This window comes from Protopterus annectens, chromosome 9.part0, assembly GCF_019279795.1.
Source record: "Protopterus annectens isolate FY-2018-M chromosome 9.part0, PAN1.0, whole genome shotgun sequence".
Taxonomy (NCBI): domain Eukaryota; kingdom Metazoa; phylum Chordata; order Ceratodontiformes; family Protopteridae; genus Protopterus; species Protopterus annectens.
In genome coordinates, this window is record NC_056743.1 from 1,275,897,193 (window position 1) to 1,275,913,612 (window position 16,420).

The 16,420-nt window shown below is 42.1% G+C and overlaps 1 protein-coding gene across 2 annotated transcripts in view; it reads right to left on the minus strand.

Moving 5' to 3' along the window:
- SNRNP200 (small nuclear ribonucleoprotein U5 subunit 200) overlaps positions 1-16,420 on the minus strand; it is a 1,344,735-nt gene that overhangs the window by 112,838 nt on the left and 1,215,477 nt on the right. The gene's annotated exons all lie outside the window — the stretch shown is intronic.

The following is a 16,420-nucleotide window of genomic DNA, read 5'->3' on the forward strand; positions in this document are numbered from 1 at the left end:
AGAAGAAATCAGTATACTCTGTAGGGTATCCTGGTAACTAACTTGGGCTAGCTGTCCCTGTGGTAAGGATGACTGGGGCTCAAGAAGTAGAGATGAAGGTGCTAGGGTAGTCATAGCCGAAGAAGTTCGAGCTCTAGAGATAAAGAAAGTTCTCTCCACCACCTCAAGCGCTGAATGCCTCGGAGAGAAAAAAACAGACTGCTCTGAAAAACCATACTTCACTCCTCCCCGAAGGCAGAGCACTCAAAGAGAGAAAGTCTGAGCCGAGCTGACTAATGCCAAGGTTCTGAGGGGAAGAGATGGCTCTGACAGCTTCGCAGTCAACTCCAGCACCTCACATCTAGTGCAGACACTACAGCTCCGGGAGTCATCTGGCTCCAAGGCACTCTGAGCCAATCCACTCAAAGAAGACACTAGAGTTGAAGATACGAATATCTTTGGATCCAATGTGCACGACTCCGGAACCTTTGGATCTGACAACTCCAATACCAAAAGTCAGATTGGAGAATGAGAGGGGGGGGTTGTACTAATAAGGATCTCCAGTCCCGATGGGACTGTAGCAAGGAGAACCAGATTTATATCTACATAGAGAGAAACTTCATCACGTCGGCTTTGATCAAGCTTTTGGAAGACCAAGTCGAGGATGCTATTGGTGAAGGTCTAGAATGATGGTGTCCTGGACACTGCTCCAAGAAAGAAGAAAGCAGTCTAGAAGCAACTGGATCCATGATCAAGAGTGGCGATCAGACCCAAGGAGATTTCTCTTTGTTGTTTTTTGGATCCAAAGAGCTGGGATCTGAAGTCTTAGCAAGTTTCGAAGGAGGTTCCAAAACAAGAGTTGAAGTGGGTGGCCTCAGGGAAAGCTTCCTGAAATCCTTTTTTTCTGTTTTCTTATGGGTTAGAGCCCCAGATGATGATGCTGAAGTAGAATATTTAGAAGGCAGCAAGCCTCTGAGAATCAGTTTGTTCCTTCTGTCTCCAAGGGCCCAAGGATTAAAAACCTTACATGCATCACAACTAGCATCAAGGTGTGAAGGGCTTAGACAGTAAACACATTTAGAATACACATCAGACAAAAGGATCTTGTGGCCACAGGTTGTACATTTCTTGAAACCAGAGGGTTTCTTGGACATTATTGGAAAGGAGAAAAGAAAGATACAAATGTAGAAAAATTACAAAGTACAAATACCAACAATTGTATTAAAGAGGTACAGGATGTAGAGAAAAAAATTACCAGCAAATGTAACAAGTAAAAGTACTTTAAAAGCTTTTTAGTGGGGAAAAAGGGAGGAAGCACAATAGAAAATATGAAGACTTTTTTTTAGAAATGTACAGCGATAAACTAAAAGAAACATACTCAGAGTACATCTACCAAACATCTGAGGTTTGTTAGGGACTAGGGCATTATGGAAAAGGAAAGGGAGAAGCTAGAGAGCTTTCAGTGATTCATGAGCTAGTAAAAGCGGCTGAGTCGAACCCAAGGATAGGATCTGAACCCAAAAGTTCTAAGAGCTGAGGAACGAATGAAAATTAACAGCATCATATCTAAACGTTAAGCATCTGGCTGCAGAGACTGTCCTGTTTTCAAATGGCCTTGGACCAGACTGAACCACTGTGTAATGGGAACCTCTAACTGAGAGGGAGAAGTCAAACACCCACCAGGCAGCTGCTGGAAAGCTGGGGGAGGTCTATGTCTAGTTTCACTGAGACATTTGCCCTGAAAATCTTAAGCTCTGTGTTGGAAGTCTGAACTTCCATGCCAAGCCTTCAGACCTCCTCCCTGACCAATACAGTGGAGATCTTGTTTTCCCTTAAGAAATGACAATATGAGCCTCCTTCACACACGAAAGATTGGGCATATGAGGAAGGCCACTGTATAGGATCAGTACAGATGAACATCACTGGTTTCTTAACCATGGCAGCCTCCTGCAAAACTTTACCAACATATGTGCAAGTGCCAATTCAGGGGTGGCAAAGCACCCCACCTGAACTGCCACCCCCTGACCCCAAGACTGAGAATACTAGGTTCCAGCAAGATATCTTTTCTTTTCCAGCTTCTCTTATTTTCCTTTTGAAATGGAGATTGAAGGAAGAAAACTATATGCAAATCTCTTCTACTCCAGGTATTCAGAAGGAAGCAAAGTCTATTTCATAAAGTTTCGGAGGTGAAGCTATGCTATATGCTCCAAGACAAAAAAATACAGCAAGTGTGACAGCTCTTATGGGGTATTTGCTTACCATAGTAACAGCTCCCATTTTTGGTACCAGACACAAGAAACCAACAGCAGCAAAAACACTGCCAAATTATTAGTACCGAACAAAAATACAAGGGAAATACGGGGTTCCCTCATGGGATATTTATCGGCTCCTGAGCTCAGAAGTTACCAAATCATGTGATGGTTGGCCAAACTGTTCAAAATGCGGAAAATAAAATGGGCATCTACTCTTGCACACTGTGGTAAGGATGTCCAGGTGACAGGTGAAGTCTCTTCTTAAACTAGCACACTCAAGCTTACCGGGGTAAGGTAGATGCACAAACAAGGGAAGGATCCTAAGCTCTACAAGTCAGGCCAGACTTAACTGGATGCAGCCAAGTCCCTGAAGTGAGGATTACTGCAACAGTGATCTAAATGAAGAACTCTGAAGTTATGACTGCATCAGTGACAAAGAATATCAAATGTTTCAATTGCTACACTCTTCTTCCAGGACCAGAAGAAGCCTCTCGCTCTCCAAGTCTGTGAGTACTGAAGATTTTAGATGACTCTCAGGTTGCAATGGATTTCAGAAGACTCAATGAAAAGTTCAGGTTGGTCAGGAAATTCACAGTCAAGGTCAGAGATCTGCACGTTTTCTTTACTAACACAACTTGCAAACAGCAATCTAAAACATGGGTAAATGTGGAAATGCAGAGTCCTGACAAAAAGACCACTACTGTCATTTTGTGAAAATCCAATGTGCAGTAAATAAGACAAAAGGGAGGAAGGTGAACTTGGAAATGTCTGATGACCACCATGATTCTGAAGAACTCCTGCTTTTTGTCAAAAGGCATGCTCTGGAGGGCTCTTGTGCAATGTAAAGGGAAAATGTCTTGCAGACTGAGCATCTTTTACTCTGGTAATTTTTAGGAATGTTTAGTTTGGAGAGACCCAGGAAGGGTCTTCCAGGGACCATCATTCTTGGGCATGAGAAAGGGTCTGGAGTAAAAGTCTTGACCCCTCCCTCCCTGGGGTGTGGGGTGGGGACTGTTTTGATTCCACCACATGCAATCAGTTGCTTAAGGACCATCATGGCTAGGATGGTGTAGTCCCATGGGACAGGAGGCATACTCAAAGTACAAGATGGACCAGTTTTCTAGCTTATAACCTGGACATCCTATGACTACTCTCACACCTGTCAGAAGTAATATGGAACTCACTTCTGTTATATGGGTCAACTTTCTGCTGCCAAGAAGGTGAAAGGAAGACATGGAAGCAAAGGTGGGAAAGTGTGCGTTTGTACCTTCAACCTCCACCCCCTCACAATCAGTAATGGCCAGGGGGCCCTTTGACATGGATATTTTACAGCCCACCCACTCGTACCCTTTTTCTCACATGCTTTCTGTTTATACTTCTCTGCTTTCCATAGAGAACACACACTGCTTTGCTGGGTAATTCCTGCTGTACTTGGAAGACATATGAGTGAAAACCTGCATTATTTCAACATTCTCTAAGTGCCTGAAAATTTTTAAAGGGTATCACAAAAAGCAGATCTCAATCTAAGGAACCATCTAAGAGAGACACTTTCATATCATCCAGTGAGGGCTTTCAAATGTATGCAGTCATGTCTCCTGCTGCAGGAATCTATATCAACACAGTTGCACTTTAGGACATATTTGCCAACTTAAATGTGGTCTGGACCATCTCACTTAACCTATTCTGTGACAGTATTGTCTTGAGTACTCAAAAATAAAATCCTTGTACTCTCCCTTTTGTATTTTATAATAAACGTCAATTTCCTGCCTTGAACACAACGTAAGCACAAGTCTTCCTACAGAAATGGTCCGGTATCCTACTCAAAGTCTGTCAGCAGCATTGTAAAAGCAGGCATTTCCATTGATCCAACTGTAATCCTCTCTGTAAACCAGACTTTATTAGATGGACCTGATGAAGCTCAGACAAAAATGTTTTCTTAAATATAGTTCCACAGTGGTTATTCTTAGTGTGCTGTCATACTTGAATTCTCTTTTTTGTGTGTGCTAAAAATAAACTTTTTAACAGCTGATCAACCCTCATGGGCCCCTTCAGGTATATTCAAATAGAATAATGCCTAGGTTATGAGTCTGGCTCCTTGATTTTCCATCTCCCAGATATTCTTCCAATCACCTCCCTTGGACCCTCCCTATCAATGTCTATAATTACATTTAAATAATTGACTTTGTTCTAATACATCACATTCAAAAGAATGCTCAATCTACATATACAACTGAACAAGCTTCAAAAAGATAAAAGCATCAGAAAAACAGACTCCTAGATCTGTTAGCTAAAGTAATATTATCTGTTCTAATCCTTTACATTCTACTTTTTTTTACCATTAGGAAAGTATATTCAGACCCCACAGCTAGTTTTTATCATCTGGCAGCCCGCAGCAATACTACTACCACCTGGAAGTCCATAAGTCTCCTACAGAGATACTTGAACTCTTCCTGTACAAGTATTGGCTAGGTTGGCAGTTGGGAATAAGGGTTCAGAGATGCACACTCATAAGTAGTTAAATACATCACTTAAGCCATTTGGAGCCTAGCCACTGAAGTTCCACAAGTAGACCCATCTTCACGGTCTCCTTGTCCATAAGACAGAGAAGCTTGGGGAATAGCAACCCTGTGACTAGTAGAAAAACCTTTGTCAGGAGTAGTGTCAGGTTGCCTCTGTCCTAAAGCCCACCATTTTGTTATGCTTTAATGCCCTTAAGTTGCACACTTAAAGCAGGGCTTTCTTGACAAAGCCCAGTGATTGCACACAGACATTTGATGACACTTGCCAAGCAGAATAAACATTGCAGGTGAAAAATCCTTTGGTTGTAAAAGTCAAGCCAAAGGATCACTTGTTTGCAAGTTTTTATAGGAACATTACTGCTTTTAGAAAGATCTCCAATACCACAGGAAAAAAAAATGTTAAATATCAGAAATATAACAAAGCTGCAGATGGTAGCAAAGCTCCTTGAATGGGTACAAATCCACAGCTCTGGAGGTTGCTTGTTTGAATCAAAGGGCATACTCCAGGGCTTAATGCAAAGGAACTAAATATCTTTCTCTCCTTTACATCCTTATACTGCATCCTTACAGAATGTACCCCTTAACATTTCTTACACATGCCCCTACTGATTCATCACACACTGACATAAGCTTGTACAAGACATAAATGTGCCCCATGCATCCCTGCAGACAAACGCACACTTTACGCAACAGTTTCTGTTCAAACCCATAATAGACTATATGCAGCTGCTAATAAGGATGTATCGAACAGTCCCTACAAATAATCTTAATATTTTTTTTAATGGTGGTGTAGATTCTGTAATGGTTACTACACATCTCTGTTGATAGTTCAGTAGAGCTACAGCTTACTCAGCAGTTCTTGTACCTGCTTCTACTAATCTCTTCACCAACAGTGATAGCATGCATAACCCTGCTTATACTTGTTGATAATGCTTGCTTGCTTGCCAATGGTTTAGGAGTATTTACCAGTTGCTACAGAAACAGTTCCTGCCCTGGAAGCATCTTTACTAATGGTGGTGCAGTTTTTTTAAAACTGTCCCTAAACCTTCCTCTAATGCATCTTTGCCAATGAAGATCTAATATCTGTAACAATTACTTTGCATGTCTCTGTTACTTTTGATGTATCTTTATATAAAGTGATGTAGTCATGTAACAGTTAATACTTGATGAAAGCACAGAAGTATCACAGTGGAATTTATGCAATGGCTACACTTGCTACTGAAGACGCAACTTGCCTACCAAGATGTTTTAACTTGGCAGTTAACCTTCTGACTTCTATGCCTTCCTTAAAAGGAAACATCAGTCCCAACTCTTCTTAAGTTAACTTTCTGCTTACCATAATAGCATCCAAAGCATTACGCGAATCTAGCATCCTTCCACAGTTAAACAGTTCCCAGCATTATAATGCAAGGCATCACAACAATCTGCCTCCCAATTCTCAACAAAATCTTACAAACAGCAAAGCAGCCCCTATAAAAGTTCATAATGCATTTTACAGACCACAATGCAGTGCTCCTAAATACAACTCTTCTGCATCATTAATGGCGCTGTAGTTTATGTAACAATTCTACTAACAACTTCATTGCTTATCACGGACTGTACACTTTAGACAACTCCTATATTGTAACCTTGCTAATAAAACAGTTAATGTTACAATGTCTACACACAGTGCAATGCATCAGTGGTGACAGTTATCCTAAAAGCTCCTACACATCACTCTACAAAACACTTAAAACAGATAGCTCCAATGTACTCTAAACATCAACTCAAATGTTTACATGCATCTTTAGCTAGGGTAGTGTGTTATAACTAAAGTACAGTTTTGTGAATTTATCAAGCATAAAATTAGGTGTCTGACTGTAAGGAACATGAAATAGGATAGTCAATGCACTGGAAATAACTGTAGGCATACATCAGCCCTTTTGGCCTGATTTCTACAGCCGCAGAAATGTCCCCATGCCAAGGATGTCTGAAGCACAACCAGTCAGCTAAGGGATACTTACTTTACCAACATGACTCCACAGATGGCAAATAAGGTCCAGAATAGACAAGGGATAAAGCAAGTGGCAAGCATCTTATTGCAGCAATCATCCTGCCATTCAGGCATCTATAGTCTTGTGAATACCCTCATAGAAATGTAACATGTTCATCATAAGGTTTACTGATGCTGTACAATTCCTAACACAAGAGTATAGAAACAAATGCATACCCTGGAGAACAGCAGTGGAATAAAACTGCCCCTGCCTGACCATGTATTCATCTTCTAATGGTTATGGGAACCATTGTACTGAAACATTCCTTAAGAGGGTTGCTGCAATCCTGGTTGCCTTGATAGAATGGTATCTCACTTGTCTTAAAACTCAGTATAATAGCCAAAGCAGAAAAGAATTTTGTTAGCCAGACCATCTATTTAAACACAGGTGTGCTCTGCTTCTTTGGCATTAGAGAGAAAACCAGCTGACCTGACTGAAATCTTTGGTCCTACTGGTGTAATGCCAGAAGTGTGTGTAAGCATTTGTGTGAAATATTCTATCTCCATTGTTTTGGTGATTTGTGTAAAAGAAAAGTAAAACAATGGTTTGGTTTAAACCACCTGTGAAACACCTTAGGAATGAAGAAAGGATTGGTTCTAAGGAATAAGCTTTCATTATGGAAGACTGCATAAGGCTCTTCATACATCAAGCATTGCATCTCAAATATTCTCCTATTGCAAATGACCACAATAACAACATTGTCTAAGAAAAATACAGTTGTATAAGTAACTTACCATAACATCAGATGCTCAGATGATCACTACTGCAGTAGCCTTAGCTCTATGGTTTAAATTGTGCCAAGGATATAACTGGTCAGCTTCCAAAGCTTAAAAGCACCATCCACGTGCCCGAACAGCTAGCACAAACAGAGCTAAAGAAAAGTGCGTTTTGGGTGTCAAGCCCATCAAAGATTTCATTCTGAGAGAGGGAGGCTACATACCCACAAAAGTCAAGGCTAGGAGTATAAAGAAAAATCCTCATCACTTGCAACAAAAAACATGCAAAAATAGGGGGGTGGAGAGGAAGCAGCTTCTGCAGCAGTGATCATTTAAACATCTACTGTTACTGGTGAGTTTACTTATACAACCATCATGCTGATCAATGCTATACAGTTAAAACTACTGTAGATTAAAGTGACTGGGAGGAGGAAGGGTGAGAGTCCATGAGCCCCTGGAGAATGGTCTTAACAAAGCCCATCCTAGACCAAGATAAGGAGTCCAATTTTTAGAGCTTTGCAAAGTTATGCACAGAGGACACAGTTGCTACTTCTAGAATCCAAACCTTTCCAAAAATCCACAGATTAAGCCAAGATCCTGACAGAATAAGCCTTGATCCTGCCTGGAACTGTCTTATAATAGAACAAGCCTTGATCCTGCCTGGAACTGTCTTATGGTGGAGGGTATAAGAAAAAGTAATAATACGAGACAGCCAGTCTGCTTTGACACAGGTTGTTTCACCTTCACAAAAAAAAAAAAAAAAAAAAAAAAAAAAAAAAACATCAGATTTATTGAACATTTTAGTTCTGTCAACAAAGAAATCAGACTTGTTCATAGGTAGGTACTAGGCTATCAGCCCTGGGGCCTATACAAGCCCAGCCAAAAAGGTACGCTGGCTTTTGCCACCCAAGAAAATTATTTTCCTGTGCCACTGTTGAGCAGAGCCACAGAGGTGATCCCCGGGGTGAATTTCCTATTTCCCATCCAATCATCAAGATTTTTCTTGAAGAGTGCTAATGAGGAGCTTTGTTTGATTTAGATAGGTAGTTTATTCCAGAGTATGGGAAGTCTCTGGGACAGGAATCTATCCCTCTGGCATGTTCTGTTTATTGTGGTGACAAGGTTTAGGTCCCTAGAGAGTTATAGCTTGGAGGGATTGGGATTTCTTTAAGTGGAGCATGTCCAACTGCTCTGGGTTTGACATAGCTTTGTATGTTAGGCAGTGATCACCTTTGAGTAGGCTATATGCGACAGAATAAAGCTGGAGTTTTTTGAGACGGTCTGCGCAGGGCCATCTGTTTGAGGTTGGTAATTCTCTTTGTGAGGTATTTCTGCGGCCTTTCCAGTTGTTGTAGATGTCTTGTGAGGTACATACCAAAAGGGGCGTTGTACTCTATAATGGGTCTAATGAGTGAGGGGTAGAGGGGAACAATGACCTCTTTTTTTTTCTGGATGAAAAACCTTTTGTGATGAGGTGTAGAAGGATTTCCTGACTACTGTGGCAACGTGATTATCAAATGAGAGACTACTGTCCACCTGTGTCCCAAGGTCTCTTATCACACTTTCGGTGTTAAGTATACTACCACCTATGTTGTAGTCCATGGGTACAGAGTTTTTACCAAAGGGGATGACAATGCACTTTTTGGCACTGAGCTTGAGGCCATGGCTTTGACACCAGGCATCTGTCTCAGTGAGGCCCTTTTGTAGGATGTCCACATCGTTAGGAGTTTCGATTATGGCTCCTAGTTTGCAGTCATCTGCGAACTTCGTTAGCCAAAGACCTTCTGTGTTAGCCTGTACTTCAGAAAAATAGATACCAAACAGGAGAGGACCCAGGACTGAACCCTGTGGTACTCCACTTGTCACTGGTCTGAAGTCGGATTTGGAGTCTGCTACTTTCACAGTGTGGGTTCTGTCAGTGAGCCAGTTGGCAACCCATCTTGTGACATAGGGATTTATACCTAGTTTAGTGAGTTTATCTATAATTCCAGAGTGGGGGATGGTGTCGAAAGCCTTGGCAAGATCGAGATAGGCTGTGTGAATCACCTTACCCTTGTCTACGGCTTTGATGACTGCTTCAAAGAAGTCTATCAGATTTAGGAGACATGATCTGCCTTTTACAAACCCGAACTGGGTGGGATCCAGAGTTTGGAGATTACCAATGTCTTTGTTTATAAGTTCCATGATGATACGTTCCATGGCCTTGCAGACCAGGCTCGTCAAGCTAATGGGGTGGTAGTTCCCGGGGTCCGTGGTGGCTCCCCCTTTGTGGAGTGGGATAACCGTTGCTGTGCACCATTCAGCAGGCACAAAGCCTGAGGTGAGGCTATGATTGAACATGGTACTTAGGTGGGGTGCCAGTTCGTTCTGTAGTTCGTGTAGAACGCAGCCTGAGATGTTGTCTGGTCCCATGGATGCTGTGTTCTTGGCTTTGGAGAGTGGTTTTTACCTGTGCAGCCGTGATTACAGGAACTTTGTATTCTTCCGGTATAGAGATGGGCTCTTTAGGGGGTGAGAGGGGGGTAAAGTTAGCACTGAACCTATCTGCCGGGATGTTGGCAATATCAGTTGGGGTCTGTATATTTAGTGCCATTGTGCTGTAACTCAGAGCAGATGTGAGTGTTGCCATTGAAATTCTTGACATAGCTATAGAATGCTTTGTGGTTGGTCTTTAGAATCAGTGGCGATTTTGTTTTCGTAACTAGCTTTGGAGGATTTTATCAGGGATCGCAGCTTCTTACTGAGGCTGACCAGGGAGCTCCTCCACTCGTGGGATTTTACTCTCTTTTGCAAGAGTTTCTTCCTTCTGTTGTACAGTTTGTTTATGGCAGGGGACCACCAGAATGGCTTCCTTTTTTTGGAGGATAGCATCTTGGTTCTGTCTGGGATAGCATGATCCATGCACTCATGTAAGTGCTTATAAAGTGCAATTGTGTACGGTTCAGTAGTCGTAACTGTATTGTCTATCTGCATGGGTGTCATGAAGTTCACCACTTCTGTCTTAAGAAGCATGAAGTTGGCCTTGGAGAAATTTTTTTACCATGGTTTCCATAATGGGGGGTGGAGGCAGGATGTGGATATCTAGGGTAATTAGCTTATGGTCTGATCGGACCAATGAGGCTTTGACTTCAGGTGTGGAACACCGGTCACTCATACTGGTAATGACTAGATCTAGGATATTGTTGCCCCTGTTGGGGGTGTGGATAAGTTGATCCAGGGCACTGGAGTTTATGAATTCCAGAAAGCGTTGAGTGAAGGAGTTGGTGGAGTAGTTTTCCCAGTTAATGGTGGGGTAGTTGAAATCGCCCATTATTAGGGTGTTTGGTTAAACCCTAATATTTTCCAGTACATCAAGAAAAGAGGAGTGGGAATACTCGGGCATGGTGGGTGATCTGTAGCAAGCTACAATTTGGAATGTAGTTTTGCCCAGAGTTAGTTGAGCTTGGATAACCTCGGCTGCATTATGCTAAGAAACTAACCTGCAGGTGTGGCTATCCTTAATGAATATGGACACACCTCCGCCTTTGGTGTTCTGGTCCAGGTTACATGGCCGAAGTTGTGGTATGAGTTATAGCCTGGTAGTGAAGGGGTGCTCTCTGGAGCCTTGAACCAGGTCTCAGTCACTGCACAGATATCGATGTTTTCCATTTTAAGGAAAGCCTCGAGTGAGTGCATTTTGAGATTTAGACTTCTAGCACTGAGTAGCATCACCCTCAGTTTTTGCTTGCCTGTTCCTGTTACGGTGGTAAATTTGTCATTTGAACCTTGCCTAAAAAAGGCACTATAGGGGTGGCAAGAACCTTAGCCAGTATCCGGAAACCCAGGGGTAACAAGTGCAGGCCATCTCTGGCAAAGCATTGTGGTCTGTCGACCATGTCATCCCAGGCAGACAGATACTGGATCCCTTTAGAATGGCACCAGAAGCTTAGCCAATTGTTGAAGTCAATCATTTTTGTCCTTGTACTGCGGCATCATTCTGGGTGATGGCAGAATGCTACTCAGGGCTAGGGTCATACCTGCCTGGGCTACAAGATCGGAGAGCTCTTCCATGTCTCTTTTCATGTAGTCCAGGGAGGTACGTCTCAGGTCGTTCACACCAACATGGACAATGACAGAGACATATCTGTACTTGTGGAGTGACCTGAGTGCGTGGGTTATGTGGCAGATTGTTTGTGGACATCCAAAGTACAGAGTAACCTCTCTCTCTCTCTCTCACATTTTAGGTTCTGGAAAGAAGACAAGAGGATGGACAGTTTGTCTCAAAGTAGACTTGAATATCACTTTAGGCATAAAGGAATAACTGATTCTTAAGGAAACCCTATTTTTGTGGAAAATGACATAAGGCTGATCCACCATAATAAGAGCTTGCAACTCAGATGCTTCTCTTGTAGAGTCTAATTAACCATCAAAACTATTTTCCACTATAAGATCCTCAAGTCAGCTTGATGAGCTGGTTCAAATACAGCAAGAGTTAAAATCTTTCAAGACAAATTTAAAATAGCACGTTTGAGCCTTTGTTTTCTAGGAGGCACTGCATGCAACACGCCTTTCAAAAACACTTTTCACATAAAACGCATTGAAATAAACAGACCAATGGGGAGAAATTCTGAAATGGTCAAAAGGTATACCTTGATACAGAAGTAAGACAGGCCAGCGAATAACTCACACAAATAATGTAAAAATAGATAAACACTAGCATAAAAGGGCCCTGGTTCTTATCTTGGCACCAACTACAAAATCTTTTCCATTTGCTAATGTATGATTTTCTAGCATCAGACTTTCTTCTTTCCTTTAATAACTGCTGCACATCCTCAGAAAGTAGGTGGCTAAAAGGTATTAACATCATCATCCAGGCAATTAGTTGCAGTTGTTTGGAAATGGGATGCAACAAACATCCCTTGTCTTGTGTGAAAAGATCCAGTCAGTGAGGAAGCTTGAGCTAACTGTCCTTGGCCATTTCCAAAAAAAGGAAGAACCACAGTTCTCTGGGCCAGAAGGGAATCATCAAAATTATCTTTGGAGAGTCCTTCTGAATCTTCAGAATGACCCTGGATATCAGTGGGAAAGATGGAAAAGCATAAGGAACATTCCTGTTCAAAGAAAAGAAAGAAAATTCCTGTTCAAAGAAAAGAAAAAGAAAATCTGTTTTCCATAACTCTCTGTATGCTGTCCTGGGGCAGAATTTTGCCATCTAATTGTTGTGAATTGAGGCAAAAAGATCTACCTAAGGTACTCGCCACAGTTGGATCAATACCTGGAAACCCCCCGATTCAGTTTCCATTTATAAAGCTTGCTCCTGCCTCGGCTTGCCTGTCACAACATTTTGCTCTAACTGGATAAAAGATGCCTGTAGAATGAGATTGTGCTCAACAGCTATATCCCAAACTACCATGGCCAGTCTGCACAGAGAGTAGAACAGGTTACCCCATTTATGTACCACACAACTGTGATGCTGTAACCACTTGTAAAAGTCCTGGGGACCACAGATGATTTTCAGAGTTAAAAATTCCTGATAACATTTTGCTCCGTTTGTGTTTTGGTCTACTTTTTTTGTTCAAAGATCTTATTTTTATCCCCCACAGACACTGCTCCACAAGCAAAGTCTGAGGAATCTGTTGTTACAGACTGTGGTGGAGCTAGAAGGGAAAATGGGAGAGCTGGATTCAGATAAAACTGGTCTCTTCCAAAGAATTTCCCATCTTACAACCACAAAACTGGAATCTGGAATGTCAGGGATGTTGACGCTGGCAACATAGTGTTTTTATGTTCCAATTTTTTTCATGTAGATTCTTGCTAGAGGAATAATGAGAATTATAGACACCATCAGACCTAGTATTCTGAGAAATCCCTTGCTGAGACTTTTGTATGAGTGGAAATCTTAGGAATAGATCTAGATATACATATTTTCTCTTGTGGAAAAAAAACTCTTTGAATTAAGGTATCTAGGAGACACCGCAGGAAGACAATCCTGTGTAAAGGGGTTAAAAAAGCCTTTGGCTGTTCTCCTGAAACGTCACTCTGTGGAGAAGATCCATTACTCACGTGAGAGATTGCTGAAACTTTGAAAAAGACTCTGCAAAGATAAGTAGGTAGTCTAAATGAGGAAAAGCATGAATACCTTGCATCTTGCAGCACACCATCATTAAAGTTACACACTTTGGAAATACTCTTGGAGCAGCAGATAAGGCAGAGGAAAATGCAATAATCCAGACACAGAAAACTTTAAGAAACATCTGAAATCTGGAGTTATAGTTAAGTGATAAGCAGAAAAAAAATTAAATGGGTTTTGAGAGGTGGCAGGTTAAGAGAACATTTTGAACTTGGACACCATCAAAAACTGGTTTAAAAAGGAAAGATCTAGAGGTGGTTTCCAAGAGGCTTCTTTCTTTGGCACCAGAAACATTTCTGAATCAAAACCCTTATCCTCTCTTAGGAGAAGGTACTGCTTATGAGTCAGGGGTTCAGGGGTAGGGTGGGGTTAAAAAGTACAGTTGTGTACACTTACCATAAATGTAGATGTTCGAGTGTATTCACTGTTGCAGTCATTACATTTGGGTTATCTGCTTGCAGTAGCCCTCAGTCAGCCTGATTAACAAAGTAATGGGTCCTGCATCAGTTGTGGTCTCTTCTTCCGTGATGTCAGATCGTCAGGGGTATAAAATATGCAGCTGACACCATTATATCAATTTTTCTTGCCACAGATATCAGGTGCCCCCTAATGGGAAGCAATTAAATATAAAAATACAATGATATACCTCCAACAAAAAAGCAAACACACCAAAAAGCTTTTAAGCATAGTAAAGGAAAGTAGAGGTATAGCCAAAAGAAGTTAGGGGACAGGAGGGAGGGTAACCAGGACTGCAACAGTGAATACACTCGAACATCTACATTTATGGTAAGTGTACACAACTGTACTATGTTCTTCGTGTTTCACTGTTGCAGTCATTACATTTGGGTAGATTCCCAAAGCTAAGGTTGGGAGGAGGAATTTAGATAGCATTAGGAGCAGCTATAAGGCCTTGCAAGACTGCAGTGGCAAAGCCAGCTCTGGATTTAGAAAAAAATGGTAATGACAATGTTTGCTGAAAATATGTACAGAACTCCAGGTAGCAGCTTCTAGGATGTCCCTGGTAGGGATGCCTCTGAGAAAGGCTGTAGAAGTAGATGCAGCCCTGGTGGAGTGAGGTCTGATCCCCTGTGGGATAGGTTTTCCATGGTGCTTATAGCAGAAATGAATGCAATGGCCTATCCATTTAGAAATGGTTTGCTTTGAAATAGTCTTCCCCTCTGCCCCTGCAGCAGATGCCACCAACAGTTGTTCAGATTTCCTTTGAAGTTTAGTCCTGTCCAAGTAGAATCTAAGTTTTCTGTGCACATCTAAGGAGTGCAGTATCCGTTCCCCTTTGTTCTGTGGAGTGGGAAAGAAGGTTGGCAAATGAATGGAATGATTGAGAACCACACTGGATACCACTTTGGGCATGAAGGATGGACTGGTTCTGAGGTTCACCCTGTCCGCAAGAAAGATGATGAAAGGCTCCACTACCATAAGGGCCTGTAATTCAGATACCCTTCTAGCTGAAGTGATTGCTAAAAGGAAAGATGTTTTCCAAGAAAGAAATTATAAGTCTGCAGTAGCAGCTAGCTCAAAAGGAGGTAGACTGAGTTTCTCCAAAACAAAGTTAAGGTCCCAGGCTGGGGTTGGAGCTCTCCTGGGTGGTCTCAAATTTCTGGCCCCTCTGAAGAACTGCTTGAGCAGTGGATGAGAGAAGAGGGGAGGTTCTATTTTATAATGAGCTGAAATAGCTGAGGCATGAATTTTGATGGAGGAAAAAAATAGGCCCTTGTGTAGCATCTCAGTTAAGTATTGTAAATTCTGGGGTAAATTGGGCGCTGCTGTGCTCATCCCTAGAGATTTGTTCCAGGCACAGAATCTTTAACATTTTTCAGCATAAGATTTTCTAGTACTAGGCCTCCTTGCCTCTAAAATGATATCCATCACAGGTTTACTGAGGGATGGTAAAGGAGAGATTAGGTAATTAGCCAGGCTGCTAGGTTCAGTGTTAGAAGCCGAGGGTGCAGAATCTGGTTCTCCTGCTGAGACAACAGGGAAGGAGTCTGAGGCAGGTGCCATAGGGCTAACTGTGACACACTGCGCAGGAGGGGGTACCAGTGTTGGCGTGGCCAGTCTGGTGCAATCAAAATCATCCTTGATTTGTCCGGTTTGATTTTTAGTAGTACTTTGGAGAGCAGAGGCAGAGGGGGGAAAGCATAGACAGATAGCTTTTTCAAACTGAAGGTCAGAGCATCCACTTTCCAGGCTTGTTTGTGGGGAGTTCTTGTGCAAAATTTGGCCAATTGGTAGTTCTGGGAAGAGGCAAACAGGTTTATATCTGGGATCCCCCACTTGCTTGCCAACATGTTAAAAATCCTTGGTTCCAATTTCCATTTGTGTGGGTCCATGAAGTTTCTGCTTAATCCGTCTGCCAGTGTATTTAATTTTCCTGGCAGAAATTGAGCTTGTAGGTGCACTTGGTAGCTCAAGGCGGTGTTCCACAATGTCATGTCTAGTCTGCAGGGGGGTAAGAATGTGGTCCCCCCTGCTTTTTTATGTACCACATAACAGTGGTGTTGTCCGTCTTTACCATTAGTTGTCCTGGAAGAATGTGGTCCTTGAAGGCTGTCAGAGCATTCTGTACAGCTAACGTTACTTTTTGATTGATATGCAGGTGCATTTGATTTGGGTTCCATTTGCCTTGAATGCACTTCCCTGCCAGGTGAACCCCCCCCCCTGCATGGTTTGATGTGTCTGTTAGGGTTTGGGTGGCAGGGGGTAGTGAGAAATGTAGTCCCTTGTTTTGGTGGCAGGCCTCTGCCCACGAAAGGAACATAGGCAAGGTATGAGAGGAACCATTGCTTCTAGA